This window comes from Dromaius novaehollandiae, chromosome 2 (assembly GCF_036370855.1).
Source record: "Dromaius novaehollandiae isolate bDroNov1 chromosome 2, bDroNov1.hap1, whole genome shotgun sequence".
NCBI classification, from domain to species: domain Eukaryota; kingdom Metazoa; phylum Chordata; class Aves; order Casuariiformes; family Dromaiidae; genus Dromaius; species Dromaius novaehollandiae.
The window spans coordinates 44,765,586-44,784,759 of NC_088099.1; the positions used below are offsets into that span (position 1 = coordinate 44,765,586).

Genomic DNA, 19,174 nt, shown 5'->3' on the forward strand with positions numbered 1-19,174 from the left:
AATAGGATATGGGGGCAGAGGGGGGAATCTGTAAGAAAAAGAACTATATAGCAATGACCATTTGTTTTGAAAATGAGCAGATATGAATCAAACAAATGTTGAAAGACTACATTGATATTAAAAATGAGGTTCATCAAATGATGCTAAAAAAAAAAAAGATCAAATCCAAAACAGTGGTAGTTTTACCATCTATCAGCTGTCAAAGTAACAGTGTAATCAATTGGTTTTATAGCTTACACGGCCTCCTGTGAAAAATGCAGATTTCATATAAATTGATCACAGAGGTAGTGAAATGTAAAAGAAACTTTTATTCACACTAAGCTGTACCTGCTCTAGTGAGGAAAATGTATCCTCTGGTGACCAGAAGGTCATCATGCCAAAACTGTTTTAAGAGTTTGAGGAAGATCTGTTTCGTGGGCTTGTGTCTTTTAGTAGCTGGGATGATTGTGGTGGTCTGAGTCATTTGTTGTTTAGATCCCTCTGTAAAAAGTTAGTTTTCTTTAGCGATCTTCACTGTGTTAAAATAGAAGGACAGAATCATCTCATGCTGATTTTAACATTCAGATTTATGTTTGCAAGTCAAATAACAGGATTTGCATTCTTGGCTGTAAATATTGGGGACTGGGATGTTTTCTTTTTGTTTGCTGTCTCCAGCTCTGCAGTCCGCCTCTGCTTCTGTTTGCCCACCACTCCGTGTGTGCTGCTTCTGAACGCCAGCTGTGGCACCACTAATTTTTAATGGAAGGTTCAGAACTATTTTTTTTCTTTTTTAATAATCCCCCCCCAATTACAGAGAGAGCAAAAAATAAAGAGCATCTACATCAACTGTCTGTTGCCTTAGATCGTAAGAGTTACACTAAAGTCGTGAAGGTTTCAACTGAGAGCCAGAGGAACATGTGGCTTTTTGTTTGTGCAGAGCATAACTCTTTTTTTTTTTTTTTTTTTTTTTTTTTTTTTTTTTAAATACTGCTCTCATGTGAGGCCTGAAGGCCTGATGGACCTTATTGGTCTAATGGCTGAAGTTAAAACCATTTTGACTTTGAACTTAGGAAGGGCCAAGAATCTGAACTTTGTCTTGTGGACGCGTATTTTGTATTTATCAAACAAATGGAAAAAAAAAAAAAACTCATGGAGAGTTACAGTTACTGAATGTGAACTGTATCTCATTCATTAGATATAAATTCACTGATTTTGAAATGCCAAGAATAGGCAATCCACCCTCTAGCAGGAACTATTTCATGTGGTGAGGGCTTGTCAGCATTTTATTATAATTCCATTCTTCAGGGGATAATATTTCGCTCCGGGCTGAATGTGAAGTATCAACCTCACAGTAAATTTGCTTTATCAATTTTGGCTGAATTGGCTTCATTTTAAACAGTTCAGAGGCCCAACAAGACAAGTTTGTCACTTCTTGGCCATTCTGCTGTATGTATTACTCAGATTAACTTGTTTGTTTCTATCTAATCAGCTGTTTAGTGGTGCTCATCTGAAACTTTTGGGATGTTTACTATAAATCGCTCTCATTTATGTGGACTCAAAGTAAACATTAACATTAAGCTGTAGATGTAATTTCCCCCTATTGCCTCATTTGAATATCTGCATATTTGAGTTACTAAACTGTATCCATACAGCTTGTTCTAAAATTCTCTGAGTAAATCTGTTAGTGCAAAGAAATCTAAAAGCCTAGAAAATTACATTCCAAATTCCTTATGTTACTGTGAGAGATTTACTGCCGAATGGATGTCCCTAACTCTTGTTGTCGATAAAGTCAAATAAACAACACAGGGATATTTTATTCTGTCTTACAATGGACTGCTTGCTCCGGATGCCAAGTTGTGCACTAGTAGCATACTAATATACAGGCTGGCATTGTTTTCTGATAATATCAGATGACTTCTTATTTTAAGCTTTCTTCCCAAAGGAAAAAAAAGTAAAGCTGTTTTGGAATGTGGAATTTCAAATAAAATATTCTTATCTGCTAAAGAATAGTTCAAGTAGGGAGAGTGAGTCACAATAGTAGAGAGAAGCGCTCAACTGCATGTGCCAAATGAATATGAATATCATATGAATAACATGTAGAAATCATTCTGTTGTTTGACCTTCCAGCAAAACTTCTAAAGCCAGTGTAATAGCACTGAAACTGCTGATAGCAATGACTTTTTCATATGATACAGTACTATATTGGTGGTAGGAGGACATTGGCAGTTTGGTGGAAAAATAATTAAGAATATTTGTGACCTTAATCTCAAGAGAGCAATAAGGCTACTTTGAGTTTAATTTAGATTATAAAATACAAAACAGCAGATCTGACTCCTTACATAAGTATTTTATCACCATGCAGTGGCTGAGTATAAAGAATCAGATAAGTGATTTTTCTTTCTTTCTGATCTTTCTTAAGTAAAAGAAGGGTATTATGAGAGTGCAAAGGACAATTGCCTCTTATTTCTGCAGCTCTTCTATGGTAGTCAGTATGAAAGTTCAACGTTATGGCATAAATGTGGAAAGAAACAATCTGTACAAATAAGGTCTACATTATGTTAGAGCTTCTTTGCACTGGTTAGAAACAAGTTTTCTGACCCTGACATATCTCTTCCTTGCTTTTAAGAGAACAAGCTAAAATGAGGTGGGAAGATCTAAACTGAGAGTAGGTAAAATTCTGGAGGTGAAAATTCAGGTTTTCTCAATATAGCAGAGATGGAGGCAACCAAGGAAAAAGTGGGTCCTCATCACTGTCCCTCTTACTTTCAGCTTGTTTCACAACTGTGTGCCCTTTCAGCGATCTTCATTAGAGAGAGAAAGGGAGAGGCTACATGAGCACTGTCCTTCCTGCGGCTTTTCCTACACTCCAGGAAGGGAGTCGGGGCCAGATCTCAAAAGTGACAGAGAGAGGATGGAGCAGCAAAGAATGCCCCACAGTTGTCATCTTTTCTTTTTGCCTGGCATATTACCCCTAGCTAAGGAAACTTGGATGTGTCATTATATAAAAGCAGAATCATTTTACCTGTACGGTTCATTACTTGCTAGCAATGCTTTCTACTTGGTATACTGCATTAAATTTATGTTGATTGGTTGTCTGGGCCAATTCATTTGTCTCTAAGTTGGACTTTCTTGATTCTAATAATCCTCTATAAAGATTTACTCTTAATCATTTCGATAGTAACGGGTGACAGGTAACAAATTGTGTTTACCCTCTTTTTTTGACATAACTTCAGACTGGAAGTAAAAATCTCTTTCTGTATATTTGAAAAAGTATGGGCAAGCCTATGCCATGATTCAGAGGGATGTCATCTTAAATTAGAACTTTCAAATGGATGTAATTAATGTGATCAGATGGCATAAATGGAAGAAAGAGGGGGGAAAAGAAAGGTTCAAAACAGATGTCTGGCAGCAATTTTTTGTGCGAAAAAATGTGTGGAATGACCTTCCAGGCTTGATTATGCTATGGAGACCTAAATGCTGGGTCACTTAAGGAAATTAGAAAGCATCCAGGGGCATGTGGGGGCTGTGTAAACTTGAAAATGGGGGTAACTATTAGAATATGTTTAGCGTATATTCTTGGATATATAGAAATATCAATACTGAATTTAGTATTGGTTGCACATACCTTAGTTCATCATTACACAGTGACAGTTAGTACCCTCCCCTTAACGAGTCATCAGAGGAACTTATTATGTAGGTTTAATCTTTGCCTTTTGACTTTTTATCTGCTTTTTTTTTTTTATAGGTTTCTTCTAAAGCTGTTGCACAGAGGTTGCCGGGCAGTCTGTCACGTAGTGTTGCTTTAGCATGCAGCCCAATCCTGTCATTTGTGGAGACCCTTGTTAGCACTGCAGAATGAGTATCTCCTGTGGCAGAAAGGTATGTTTAGTTTCTATTGCTTAGGCTTCCCTAGAAATGGAAGAGCGCTATATGAAATGCTAGTGTGTGTCTTTCCTACTCGCTCTTTCCTACTTTTGGTAGGAAAACTTGAAACTTTTTTGATCAGCAGCAGTTAACTTTGCTTAACTGATACAATTTACATGTAGAGTTATCTTCTTCATGAAACAGTCTTTATGTGTAGACTAAGACAGCAGATGTGCTATGTGGATTACAGTAAATTTCAGTTTGTCTAAACTAAATGTGGAATGCTTTAGAGAGTTTCAAGTTTGTTTTTATACCTGTTATAAGTATGTCTGAGTAAAGATGACTATTCCTAGACAATAATAGCTAACTTGCTGTTGTGCACTTAAGTTGTCTCAAGTCAAAAATTCATTGTAAAATTGTACAGTTCATCATAAGTGAATCTGTCTGTGCAAAACTTGGCTTTGGCTAAAAAAGTAATCTTGGTAGTGGGAAAAAATTGTTCTCTTCTTCTGCAGCTTACGTGTACGTATAGTTTGAGAATAAATCCTACAGTGACCAAGGTTGGAAAGATTCATTTCTGACTGAGTTGAAAGATACTTTACTGTAAAATAACATGATTTTTAGTAAGTTTATGATCCTTGAGGACAAAGCTGGGAGTTTTTAGTGGAGCCAGTATTTTAACAGAGTCTGTAGCCTGACTAAGATAACAGCTTTGTATTGATTTTTGCTAGTGAAAGACTTTCAAGTCACTTCTACATACTGTGTTCTAGTTGGTTTGTTTTTCCACTGTATGGGGCAGATCTGGCCTCGTGATAACTTGGGCACCTGATTTTCATAAGCAGAGGGCTGTAAAAAGTTACTGGCTGTAACAAGAATTATTAGATGAAGTTTTATGAAAATTACAAGAATTATGGGACAAAAAGCCCCTTGGAAGGGGGAGATATGACTAGATTGTCCAAAAATGACAACCCTCCTGCCACCCCCCCCAAAAAAAACCCCCAAACCAAAGCAAACAAAAAACCTCTCAAACATCCTTAACGTTGCTTTAATGTAAGTTATATAGAACATGCAGTGCATATCATGGTGTAGCTGTTGCGTTACTGGCAGTTGGTTGTCCTAACAGGCAGATGTGCCATCATTCAAAATTCATGCCAGTAAAACCCATAATATATTCCAAACATTAAAATATCTATTTATCATCCTACATACATCATACACTTTGCATATTGTTACAAATATTATAAAACTTTACCACTTTCCATTTTATTTTATTTTGAAAATAAGGAATAAAAGCTTTAGGTAAAATATTAATGATAATGATTGCATGAGAATGATTGAAGATGAAATAAAACCAGAATGTTTAGTTATTATCATGAGAAAAGGAAGGGAGTGGTAGTCCTTTTGATTGCTATATTGTATAAAAATAATTGGCTCATTATCATAATTATATTCTTGTTCATGATATCAAGGTCGAACTAAATAATAGTAACAGCATAGGGATGTCAGTTTACAGATTCTGGCAGGTATTAATTGAGGAAATAACAGTTTCTAATATGTTTGGTGGTGCTGAAAAGAGACAGGTGAATATCAAACCCAGAGGACTTTCACTGTATTTCATATTCTTTACCATCTGTGTTGGGAATTCTAATTCAGCCATGGACTGAGAAAGGACAGAATGTTGCATCTACTTTTGCTTTCCCACTTCATTTTAAAAATGCTGTTGTCAAGATAATGTTGCAGTGGTATGTATATATATTTAAATTTATTTTTTTTAATTTAGCTTTTTACCAGAGAAACATTATGCTCCAAATTCATATTCACATAAACATCTACATCTTGAAGCCCTGAGTGCTGTATTATTTATTGTCATTCAAGCAAAATTTCCTTGGTCTTTTGAAAGTCTTTAATTATCAAGCAAATCTTGTTTTGGCTGTTCCTCTCCCCTCCCCACCTCCATCCCAACAATCTTTAGTGACAAGAGCAGCCATGTATTTTGACCTGTTTAGTAATTAAGAAAAAATGTATATTTTGAAAGATTTAACTTGCTGCCAGTAGAACAATGAGAGTACAAGATGACCTTACCATTGGTTCTAAACTCGATAGATGATTAACCGAACAGGATTAATGGATGTTCAAAGTCATTTCGACCAGTCCGTAATTTCAGCTGCAATTACTAGCAGAGAAGACGTGTTGATAAACATCTTACCAGAATTGTGTTGAAGAAAGCAATATTGTTGTTTTACAGAATCCCAGTCAATGTTGACAACTTACGATAGAAAAAGCTAAAACTTTACCTGCTGAATAAACATGAGATATTCGATTTGTTTGTTATGCAAAACTGTCATTGTGATAGTCGGAAAATATTTCTTCCGAGGTTCTCCAATAACTCATTTTGCTTTGTCTAATGAAAATTTATACACTGCTAAGTAAAAGTTCTTGGAAATAATTTTGAAAAGACAGTAAGGTTACAAAACCGAGCATTCAGAGTATGCACCTTTAAATTATAAAAGCAGTGAGGTTTTTTTTTTTTCTTTAATATAACTGTCAAAATTGGCTGATCTGTTTTAGCTGAAACTTCCTAAAAATGTCATCTTGATCGGCATATGGAGCTTGAAAACGTCATCTGAACATTTGGCAAATGTAAAACCGAGTTTAAAAATATTATGATGGAAGCAGTTGGTAGCAGTATTTGGTGACCAAGAGGAAGCTCTAGACCATTCAGTGAAGTATCTCTACCTTCAAATCATATTTTAGATCAAAGAGAGCGTAACTGAAGAGGTATGGTAGACACCTACAGGTGTTTCACGTCTTGCTCTGCTTGTAGTTCTTTCTGACTGACGCAGCAGCTGCACAGGGACAGATTTGTGGCTGTGTGAACTAGGGATGTGCGAGTGTCACTAAATACTGTCATCTTATCCCTGGAAAGATGAAGAACTGTTTGTGGAAGGATGAGAATTTTCTTGTGCTGTTTTTATTTTGTTATAAATTGGACATGTTTTACAGTGGTTGTAGCATGTACAGGTTCCCTGTGGTATGAACAATGTCATTTTTTTCATTACAGTGCAGAGCCCAATGTTTGAAATAGAGTATGAGCAGTAACAGATTTATGAAACAGGTTGAATCAGGTTACATCAAATACTTGGTCTTTGACACTGTGGTTTTTTGTTTTTGTTTTTCATTCTGTGGGCGGGTGGTGTTATGTAAATCAAAGGAAAAGAAATGGTCTCTCAGAGTGCCTGAACAATAGCTTAAAAATAACTGATGTGGCTGGATATATCTGTTAATACTTGTGTGCCAGTGCTTAGTTAAAATTATGTCACTTATTAAAAAAAAAAAAAAAAAAAAAGTCCCAACCTCCCATCCCCCCCAAAACCAAAATTTGAACGGATGAAAAGACAGCATTTGGGTTCCAGCTGGTAATTAACCCCTACCACCACCTCCCTGGTCTGGGATCTTCTGACAGGATATTTATTCTAGAGGGAGGTCCTAATCCATCTGTTACTGGCTTTAATTGCTCCTAAAGTTGAATGTCCCATCATGTATATCTGCACTGCAGTGGTAGTGGATCTGACCTCCATGTCAAGAAGACAGCACTGCTGAGTCACATCTGCAGCTGTGCTGTAATTAGAATTAGACCTTTAAGTTTAGAGTGAAAAATATCATTTTATTTAAAGATTGTAGGATTTTGAGGAAAGGGGAAAGAAAAGGGTGTTTGGGGGTTTTGTTGGTTGTGTTGCTTTATTTTGTTTTTGACTTTGATTCCCCGCCACAATTTCCCTTGTGTATTCGCGGTGAGCCTGTGACAGTTGGCACTGCCCTCTCCCAGATTGGAGTAGCATGACTTTTGGCAATGGGCTGCATCAACTCTTACTATAAATAACTGGATATTACCTGCTTAGCAGCTTGCTCTCCAGCTTCCTAGTGAAGGAGAGTATCTTGTATCCACCCATTAGTTTGTGTGCATTTTACATGGGTGTGTATAAATAAACTGCTTGTGTTGAGCCACAACATTTCATGTGTCCTCTCAGTCTTCCTCTGTGATAGCAATTCAGTTAGACACCTCATGTGAAGTGATACTAATAAAGGATGTTTCAGCAAGGTATTTTAAACGTTTAAGAGTGTATCTTGTGCATATACTATGGTCCCATAAAAAGCTCATATAGAAAACCAAAAGTATTATTAAAGCTATACAGATACTGCAATGTATGTGCTGGTCATATGCTACTCTTACACCACTGTTTCACTGTACATGTGGCCTGTTTTAGGTAGGAGTGGAACTTTAAGGACACTAAATGCTATAAAATATGAGCTGGTACCAGAAATTTGGCACCAACAACAGTACGGGCCATTAGTCCGTGCTGTGATACACTTTTGCCGCTTCAAAAAAAAAAAAAAAGTGATCTTCCTGATTTTTGATAGTTGTCTTAGCTTTGCTCCAAGGTAAAAAAAAAAAAAAAAAAAAAACAAAATTAAAGATGGTTGAAAAAGTTCTCAGTTGGAATGATTTTAAGAATGTGTGTTACACAAACTTGATTTTGTTTTTTAAGTCTTAAAATTTTCCAGAAATCAGGAAAAACAAGACTAAATATTATGTTTCCAGACAGCTCAGAAAGATATTTCATTACTTAGAATTTCATGCAAAATATTTCTCAGACTTTTTGAGAAGTAGCGTCTCCCAGAGCTGTGGCGTGATTGTACTTGAGCCATAGGATGTCTCGCAGGCTGAGCTCCCTGGGGGACTGTCCCATTCATGGTACAGTGCATAACTAGTTAACCGAGCTATGTGAAAATCAATTTAGGCAAGTTAATAAAGGAAAAGGGGACTATATAATAGTTTACTCCTCTGTGAGGTGTAGTCCGTTCTGTAGCCCATTATGCACAGTGGAGTCCTAAATTACAGCTTCTGCCAGGCAAAAAGAAATCACTCAAACTTGAGACGGGCGCTAAATTTGGGAGGGAGCTACAAGAGCTCCTAGAAGTTGTGTTTCATTTTCAACAGAAACATTAGAATTAAATGTTCTGACTGTTTCAGATTAGATTTCATTTATCCTATTTCAGATAAAACCCAAGGAATGTCCCATTTTCCTATTTACTAGTCTAAATTTTGCCCAGCTCTAAGCAGAATGCCGGTTATAGAGGCAGAATCTTCATTATGGGTAGCTATAACAACTTGAGTATATTGCATGATGATAGTGCACTTGAATTTTTGGTTTCAGTTATCCTATACTAGATCAAAAAATGCATTTTTTTTCTTATTAAAGGACAGGACTTTTTATATAAGGTGAAGTGATTAATGATAATGTAGAAATTTGTTCCTTTGCTTGTTTTCTCAAATCAGGCACTCTCAATGTATTTTCTTATTTTTAGAAGTGGAAAGTCTTAATGGGGATGGCAGAAAACCTCTGATATTTGGTTGTCCCTGTCAAATACAAGAAAGTGTTATAATGAGATTTTCGTGGGTAATAGAATTACATAGATAGGAGATTGTAGTTACAAAAATAGGACTCTGGAAACAAGGGAATAGGCAAAATCTGTGCTTGTTTCATCTGTATGCTTAAGAAATCAGTTTTCTAATGAGTGATGACCCGTACCCTCAGGAAAGTAGGCTATATAGATCTGGCATATTAGTGGTTCAGCAACCAGCCTTCTCAGTAATCATAAATAATGATGAATAAATAGGTACTCCTGATCACTCTCTGTTTTGTTACTCTTTATTGTATGCATGCTATTTAGAAAACATGCCCTCATGCTGCTGTGATAAGTGACTGAACTGTTGTTCTTATTTTATGTTGGATGTACTGCAAACTATCCAGGTTGGCTGACAATAAATTGGCTGAAAACTCGGAAGTTCTTCCAGGAATGTGTCATGATTTGCAAACTTTTAAAATAATTAATTGAAATTTTCATATTCCTTTTCACAGAAATGTGCCTGAAATAGTCAACAGTGTAAAACACAGTAAAATAAATTGATAACTTATTTCCTATGTAAAAAGTTTAGATCAAGAAAAATTTCTGATTCATTAAATTTGCAGCACTTTTTATGTTTTGAATAACATTTTCGGCTATAAAGTGAAATATCATAAAACCAGAAAAGCTTAAGGGCAAATTGTGCCATTAGTGACTGATGATACTTCTATCTGGCAGTTCAGTCAGCTTGAAGAATAGAAGGTTTTTATGTGATTTATTACCTTACAATGCTGAAATAGTATCTACTAATAAAAATGTTTCCATTAAAAAAGAAAGTGAACTTACTAGATGGAAAAGATAATGTTTTATTAATTTTTCTTCTTGGTTTTATACTTTTGTGCCCTACAGCTCTATTGCAGCTGCTCGAAGTGCAAATGCAAATATAACTTGCTTAATAGGGTAATTAAAGACAGTGGAGGTGAACTAGAAAAGTTATGTAACGGATACATAGTAAGTGTAAAAGATAATCAGGTCATACCAAGTGATATATTAAGCTGTGGAATTGTCTCCTGAGGATGGAAAACCATTGCATACCACTTCTCAGATGGTTCTTTCCTGAAAATTCATGTGGAAAAACAGCTCTTCCTTATTTCTATGGATTTCTGGATTCATTTTGTTCATTTTGTATTTTATTGTTTTTTATTTAACTTTTTTCCCCCATTATTAACCTAACTTTCCTGTATAGTTAAAAAACAATGTATTGAAATCCTGCCTGGCAGTTACATTATCAGGAAGATTGTTAAGAAAATACATTTTTCAGGCAAACTGTTTTTTCTTCAAGTTATGTCTACCATTGCTCTGTACAGCTTTGTCTAGGGGCATACTCGTGTGTAATTGAGGACAGAATCCAAGGTTATATTGCATTATATAGTTTTGAGTGGAGACAGGCAGAAAAACCTGTTTAACATGTTGAAAAATCTAGGATTAGGTAATTAGGGATTTTACGCTGCTTTTAGCTTGCTGATACAGTATGTGCTATGCATCTGAAAGGAGATTCCCTGCATTTTGTAAGAGTGGGACATAAGTCAGCTTTGCCACTAAGAGAAATGTGCAGGCAGCCACAACCTCCTGCATATTTTAAATGTATTAAAGAGAAGTTTGAAGAAAAGGTGCAGAATTTTAAGCATTGTTTAAGCATTTCAACATTGTTTAAACTTTGTTTAAAATTTTATTTTAGTGGTAAAGTGATAGATTGTGGTACTGGCAGTTTGGAAGGTGTGTGTGCTTTAACGGCATATGAGGTTTTGTCTTTTTGCAGATCATACTGGATCATTTTAGGTAGGATTCAGCTTGTTTCAGTCGCAAACTACCCATGCAAATATCACTCAGTCTTTCTCCACCTTTCAGAATGAATCCTATTTCTTTTCTGGTCCCTTACTTAACATTCAGTCTAACAATTTATTTCTCTTCCCTGCCATACATCCTTATGAAGAGGCCTGGAGAGCATGGGTGGCTGCTCCACGTGCGCCTTGCGGTGAGGCTAGCAGCTGCGCTGCCTGGCCGCTGTAGCAATGCTTCTCCTTCTGGCAGGACAGCACCTGCATAGTGGATCTGACACAAAAAGTGGAGTGTAATTGGTGTAATGAAGTCTTTGATCAGTACTCTGCAATTACTGTCTCTCCTGGGAGTTGCGTAACTTGTGATTTTTAAACGTTTATTATATTTCTAAGTGTTCTATTCTTTTTTGAGAAGGTCAAGAGGTATTTCACTGAGGAGAGACAAGCTGTACTTGCTAAACTTCAAGTTCTGTTTTGAAAGAATATCATGCAAGTCCTTCTTCATGAATTAGTTGTCACTTTTTTTTTTTTTTAATTTTTCCTCAGAAATATCCCACTTCTTGTTCCAAAAAAGTGAATTCAGGAAAAACAACCCCAAAATCTTAACCTCAAGAGACAGTCTGAGAAATATGCTTGGTTGTAAAATAGACAAATTAAATTAGCAAAATCTGATAGAATTATAAGCAACTAAATATGATCTTTCAGTGGAAATTAAAATAGCTAAATAGTATCAAGCATAGGCATTACTCAAACTATATGTAAAAGGCTAAAAGTTTAATTGCAAAGCCTTTTGTATACGTGGCAGAAACTTTTCAAAAGCCGTCTTTTTATTTTTATGGAATCTCCACCCATTTGATTTTTTAACTTCAGAGTAAAAGTAGGAATTTTGGAAAAACAGGGTTGTATTTCTTTTTTTTTCTTTTGGAGGGTGCGGTTAGTGGGAGGGTACAAATGTGTGTGTGGGGGTTTTGCTTTGTTTGTATTTTCTTTGACATTTTTCTTAGATCTCTGCATTTATAATTTTTTTCTAAATACACAGGAAATTCTTTTGAAAAAAGCAGATTTCTCTTGGCATTATATTCGTAAGTCTTGGATGAATCTTACATATTCACACATGTTTTTTCAGTGTTGATGCACTTCTCACTCTGTTACATGTTTCATGTGTATTTCTTCCCCATCTCATGGGAAACTTGTGTTGCGTCTGGCTTTTGTTGTCCATTCTCTTTCATGAACAGAGAAGCTAAGACTTTATTTCTTTTAAAACCAAACGAAAAACAAATGAAAAACTGTCTTCTGTTAGTAAATTACTTCTAATATCTCCTAGATGTTGCAGCATTTCTTTCACAGATCTTTTATTTTGGATGTATTTCTTATCTACCTAACCTTATTCACTAAGCTGATTCCTCCATTACAACATAATTGCTACTTAGTGTTAAATCAGTCTTAAATGGTGTGTGTTCACTGCCCTTCTGCCTTTCTCTTCTGGAATTTGGTTCAGTGGCTCTTCTTGTTGTAAGAGAGCTTGTCTTCAAAATCTAATATAAAAATACTATTTCTGATGTGTAAAAGCTGGTCTTGCAAAAGACAGCAAGATCTAACAAATGGGTCTAACAATAATGCTACACAGCAATGTTTGCGTGTTATTGCTGATCCAGAGTTACGAACTGGAGCAAAGTCTCCACTGATACAGTTTCAGTTGGACACAATTCTTAAAATTATGTCACACTGTGATTGTATTAAAATGACTGTTCATAATCATAGTATTGCATGAAAGTCTAAAATCTGGTATGCCCGTGTACTTTTGTTTAACATAAAAATATCTAATGCCTACATAACTGTGGCTATTTTTAGCTGTGTATAATATTGGATACTATAGTTTAAATGTTCCAACACTGGATTTTTCTTTTACTCTTGTACCTTTTTTATTTTTTTTATCCTTAGGCTTTTATATAATTGATGGTACTGCACACGCCAGTGTGATTTAGTGGAGCACTGCTAGATCTTAGAAACACCTTCCTGTGTTTGCTTAGGAAAAGTATGGTCGTTTGGGCCTTTGTATCGTGTTCTCCTTAAGACCGTTCTAGATCCTACTGTAAGAAAAAGTTACACTATCTGACTCTGAGAATACTGTCAGTTTGAGGCTAACATTGCACATGTAACTAATCTTTTTAAATCCTTCATGGTTTTACCCCTTCCTTGAAATCTGCACGCTTCTCCACAGGGTTAGCTCTTACACTCCAAAACTCAAAGCAATTTCAGCTGTCTTAAAATATTCTCAGTTAATATGAAGACTTTATCCATTTTCCAGAAAGGTGGGCTATCTTCAGTATTTTTAATGTGTTCTCTCTCCATCACATTTGGACAGACATGAAAAAGCCAGAAGGTGTGCAGGGTAGCAGTTGAATGCATGTGATAATAGACATTAGATTTTTGTTTGGTAGAACGTATTTTGGTATTAAAATATATTGACTGACACTTACTGTGTACCTCCTCTTTACTTTTTTATTTTAAATATGTTGTGTATGCCAGATAGTTTATTTTAAGTTTAGCTGATAGAGGTGAGTATAATGTATAGTCAGGCTTTGATAAGACACTTGACATAGTGCCTCATGAAATGCTAATTAGAAATTTCGCACTACACATTAACAATAAAAATAGCAAGAAAAACTCATTAACTGGATTAGCAGCTGTTAATGGTCACACTTCAAAAAGTAACAACTGAGATCATTATTGAATTGTAGTGTTTCTGTTAAAGCATTGCTGCTTTTGGAATGACTATTATTTCATTTTACTCAGTAGCCTGGCTTTAAGTTTAAAAATCACTGTGCATGAAACTTGCACTTGATACCTAGTTTGTGATAGTGGCAGAACTGAATGTAGTCGTGGGGATGATCTGGACTGGTTGGTAATACGGATTTATGCAGACAAAGTATGACTTACTATAACCAAATTCAAAGTGATATATCTAGGACCAAGAAGTGCAGGCTGTGTTTTCAGGGAGATTCTGGATCCTTACCTGGGGAAAGCCCTGGCTCTGGAGAGGGTTTAGAGAGTCAGAGCAGACTGAGAGACTCCTCATGAGCTCCCAGCCTGATGCGGAGATTAGTTCGGTCCCTGATTCTGAATTAGTGCAAGAAAGACCAAAAATGGAGAGAAGTTCTTTCAATGCTGGAAGAGTTCTTGGTGATTGATGTTCACAGCAGAGAAGGGAAGAGCAGGAGAAGATGTAGAAAAGTGCCACATTATTTCATCAAGATGCCTAAATTCCTTCAGGGGCAGGGGGAGGGATATTTGTGCTAAAAATGTCCTTCTGCTAAAATAGACGTGTTTTTGAAAAATACTCACTAGAGGATGGGTCATATCTGGTTATTTGGAAATACTGAACTCTTCTAGCCCTGTGAACCATATGAATCTATAAAATTCTAGGGAAACTGATGTTTTGCAAATAGCCAGAGATGCTAGGAGAGGAGAAAGTACCCTGTTATAGTCCACCTGTGCCGTGATGGACACAGATGAGAAAGGTTGAAATGTCAAGTATAATTCTGGCATCTCTTCACTTTCAGATGTTTGATTTTTGTTTATTAAAATCATTTTGATACAGGTTTTTGTATAAAAGTTATAGACTCTAGTTTTTGGTGGTCAAGACTGATCTGTCACTCGGGTATCTTGCAGCATCCATTTAGGCCATGGACATCAGGGAGAACCGAAAGTTTGGTGATACAGACTTCAGTTAAAATAGTAAAATAACTGCCTTGCCGGTTGCTTAAGTACGTGTGTGTAGGCAAGATGCTAGCTCTCACACCTTCATTTTGGTGTCTCGGCAGCCTAGGGTGGTGATAGAGGGGCCTGGATCAACTTTTCAGTTTATTAGTAACCCATAGTTATAAATAAGCCCATAGTTAAAGAAATCTCTCTACTGGCGGTAGCATAGCTACGTAGCAAACAAGTCGTTTCAGCAGAATATTACTGTTACTACCAGGTAAATAAGAGACCTTATTTCTTTTCTTGGTGTGTGGGTGTTTTTGAGAGGGGAGAGTTACAGTGGGAATCTTAGGATTGAAACAGTATTTCACGCCTGAGCTGATCAGCAGGAGGGTGGACTTTCCTAGCAGGATCCACTCTGATCTAGGTATAGGGCAGATGCAGAACTCCTACATGATATTTCTTTGGTGCTTGCATTTACTTACTTTTTTGCTCATCTAAAGATGAGCCAAACACAGGGTTTTTCCACTGTGAATACTGTGGCTGCAATTCCAAGCCAGGGGAGAACAGCAAAGGGGTGTAATGCTTGGTCTGTTAGTCCTGCCCAAAGTGACCTTGCAAATCCTTACTTGTCTGTGAAACAGAAAAGAGATGTTTGGTTTTGAAGAAGGAGGGTGATGTCATGACTGTTGATAAGGACTGGGTAGAACACATCAATGCTACCGGCATTTTTTGGAAGAACATATTTAGCTTTTTTGCTCCTAAACCAATGAGCCCTCCATGAGGCTAAGGTGCATCCTCATGGAGGGAGGATAGCACAAGTGGGAGTCTGTTTTGTACTTTGCCTACCCAGATCTCTACATTTGTGTGTCATACTGGTACTGTATAAAAAGTTCAAGATGGAAATGTTGGAAACTATTGCATGTTTATGGTCAAACTTTTGCACATATTTCCCCATCTAAAGAAGCGATTGGCCAGAAGGGAAGCTTGTGAAATGTGTAACAGCAGGAAATAGACTGGTTTATGACTGGAACTGTTAAAGAATCCTGCTTGCCTTTAATGCATATAAATACATTATGAAGATTTTCAGGGTTTCCTTCTCATAGAAAGAAGGAATATACTTCAAATCTGAAAGCTAGAGAACGTGGGCTTAATCTGATTTAGGTATCTATAGGTGAGTAGGTCATATAACATCTTTTCTATAGACAAGAACACTTTGATATTTTAGGAAAGGATTCATCTGACTCATTTTAGATACAATTCATCTTTCCTGGGAGCATATATCTTATTGACAAGATCTTTATTGACTATAATGAAATATAGCTGAAATGTAGATAACAACAATGGAGACTGATGAATCCTATTCAAGATATGTACCAGAGGACTCCCACAGGCAGTGAAATATTGCACATTTCCATCAGAATGCATGTACTTTCTGAAACAGATGCAAGAAAATTTGTTCATTCTTCCCAACATAGCAATATGAAAGTTCAAGCACTTCATTAATGAAAAAAAACAAAATCCAAATGCACTGTATAGTAGACTGATTTATGCTGAAAATACTGTTTATCTTTGAAGGCTGGTCACACTGGCTTGTTGAACTCTTCCCTCGTTTCAGAACCTTCTGTGCAGATATAATTGAACAGATATGGGCAAGAAAGGTTTCTTTCAGGCAAAAGCTCAGCAGACTTCTCCAGCTGTTCCCTACCCTGGATACAATGAATACAGCTTGGGAGCTGACCCCGACTCTCATAAATAGCACTGACTTTTAGCTGGTGTTTTGGAGCTAGGGGAGAAAAATTCTGATCAAAGATTCCCATCCATTTTCCTAGGCTATATTCCTTCAGGGATGCTGAAAAATCTTCTTGAATTTACTTTTTATATTTTTTCACATACCTTTGTTAACAAATATTGAGGCTTATTTATGTACTTTACAGAAATATTTTTACAGGAAGTATGAGTATTTTTTAAATTATTGCCAATATACCCAAAGCAAGTGAGATATTATTCTTTTTACGTGTGTTGTTAAGTTTTTTGATAAACCAGATAAACAGAAAAATGTTTTCAAAAGTTGCTTTTTGACCTTTAGCATAACTTGGATATTGATATTTGGAGAATTTATATTTTTATCAAAATATTGGTGTCATTTGTATGACTTGAAGGGTTAATGACGTGTATTCAGTATATTGAAATAACAGATTTAGTGACTTAATGAAAATGAGCAATGGAATTCTGGTACCTGCTGAAAGCATTGTGTTTTTACATCAACTGGGCAGTATCTTTATCTGTATCTGTAAAGAAATGTTAGTTGACAACTTATTTTGCATTTAAGTGAAATCTTAAAAAGACTTGGAGGAGAGAGTCTTACAATGGCCTTCTCATTTAGTCTTAATAAGAGGATCTTTTTCCTTCTTTGTAGTCATATCAAAGTACTGAGACCTCTGTGTATTGGTCCTTTCTAATTTTGTGGAGCAAGTGTGTAAATGTGGATGGAGTTCAAAAGATAGGATTGAAGCAGTTGACAGAATGTTTATGTATCAGACAAGACGTAACATTGAGAGACTGGTTGGGGCTGTGAATGTTTGAGTTGTCTTAATGCCTGAAGGTTCCACCTATGGGAGATGCTTTTTAGTATCTTCTGGGCACCAGGGACTGGAAAACTTCCACAGCAGACAGTAAAACAAAGAACGTTATTTAAAAGGAAAAAAAATCAAGGATAAAACTTTATAATATTTTCAGCTCTTTTGCTGATGGGAATAAAAGGACTTTAACCCCAACTGCACCAGCTGAATCAGTTATCTTACCTCTGTAGCCTTTGAAATACTCATTTCAGCACCCCAGAGCTAGTTCGGTATTGCGTGAGATGTAACGTTGATTTAAGATTCTTGAACGTTTTTAGTGTTGTGTCAGAGAGTAAAAGAAACTTTTTCAGTGCTCTGTCATGGTATGAATTTTAAGTCGCATTGCCTAATAGAAGTCCAAGGGAATTCTGTTCCAGAAATCAACTAGCACTGGTAGCACTTCTAGTTACTGAATCAGTTCATATTTATAGTTGGAACAGTCAGTGTGGTATTTATTTATTTTTTTAAGAAAAAAGTCATATCTCTTTTTGCTAATCAGTGTTCCACCGCTGTAGTGTAATGTGGTTTCTTAATTATTCTGATCCCAATTTTATGTAAACTTCAGCAGAAACAGTAAAGTCAATGCTTATTCCAGAATTTGCAAGTGTTAAGTTCCCAAAACTTTGCTTGCTGTAAATACTGCAAATGCACATATATGCCCAGAACTGAGCTGTGACCCGATTTGCATGCCTAGCTGTTGCACCATTGGATTCATTTAACCTTTCGTTAAAAATGAAAAATCATCTCGCTATGGGAAGTAAGGTGTCACGCGGTCTACTTCAGCAAGAATTGCAATCGTATTCGTGGAAGGAAATTTTGAAGAGGTGAAGTGTTGGGTAGCACAGGCAGAGCTGCCGGGTGTTCTGTGTGGTCTGTGACGCTGGGGCACATGGCAGCTCTGGTGCATGCTCCAGAAACCCTGCCGAGATGCCGTCTGCTTGGCCGGGCTAAGGGAACCGCCCACGGCTGCTTTTTGTAGCTGCTGGGAACACAGGGAACGTGGTCAGTGGGCAGCTGTTAGCCTTCGTGCCTTCTGCCTTGCTGTCAAGCTGTGCTCCTAGTGCAGGTTTCATGAATAGCTGCGACTGGCAATGTATGGGGAAGACTGGGATGAAGGGTATAACTCAGTTAGTGATCTCAAAGAGCCTTGAGAAAAAGAAACTCGTTGAAGGTAAAGGTGATGTAGCTAGGAGGCTACTGAAAGCTATGGGGCAGTGGAGATGATGTTTTTGAGATGTATTAGCACTATTTTTTTTTTAACTGAAAAGCTCAAACAAGTGTAACAAAAAAAGTGAGCAAGAGATTTCTGTACAAATTTAATCATATAATATAAAGAAGCATCTTCATATTATATCTGTAACACACACAAAATCATTTTTGAAGGCTTCATTTTTTTTCTTCTGCCACTTCTTGGGGAAAAAGGCAGCTGCACATTGAGGGACAAGCAAGCAGTAATTTCCATCAGGCATGAGCTTATATTTATCTTCATATACTGGAAGTATTTGAGAACTAAACTTCCCAGCACACTTTTTGGAAGGATCCAGTTTCAGTTAATGTGTCTTTTTATTTCCGTCAGTGATTGGCCTTGACTCCTATGTCTGCCAACTAGCCTCTGTGAGAACTTTACATATTACAAACATGCGTTTATGTATCATTTTCAGGGGAATCATCAAAAAACTTAAAAAAGAAAAAATCCCCTCACAATACAAGCTGAAAAAAGTTTGTCTTTTTTATAAGTACAGAGTTCTCATATTTTTTCTTTGA

At 36.5% G+C, this 19,174-nt stretch overlaps 1 protein-coding gene across 1 annotated transcript in view; it reads left to right on the forward strand.

The window, feature by feature from the left end:
- Positions 1 to 19,174, forward strand: part of THSD7A (thrombospondin type 1 domain containing 7A) — a 284,135-nt gene that overhangs the window by 43,382 nt on the left and 221,579 nt on the right. The window contains exon 3 of the mRNA XM_064506365.1: positions 3,725 to 3,858. The gene's annotated coding sequence lies outside the window, so the exon portion shown is untranslated. The remainder of the gene's footprint in view (positions 1 to 3,724; positions 3,859 to 19,174) is intronic.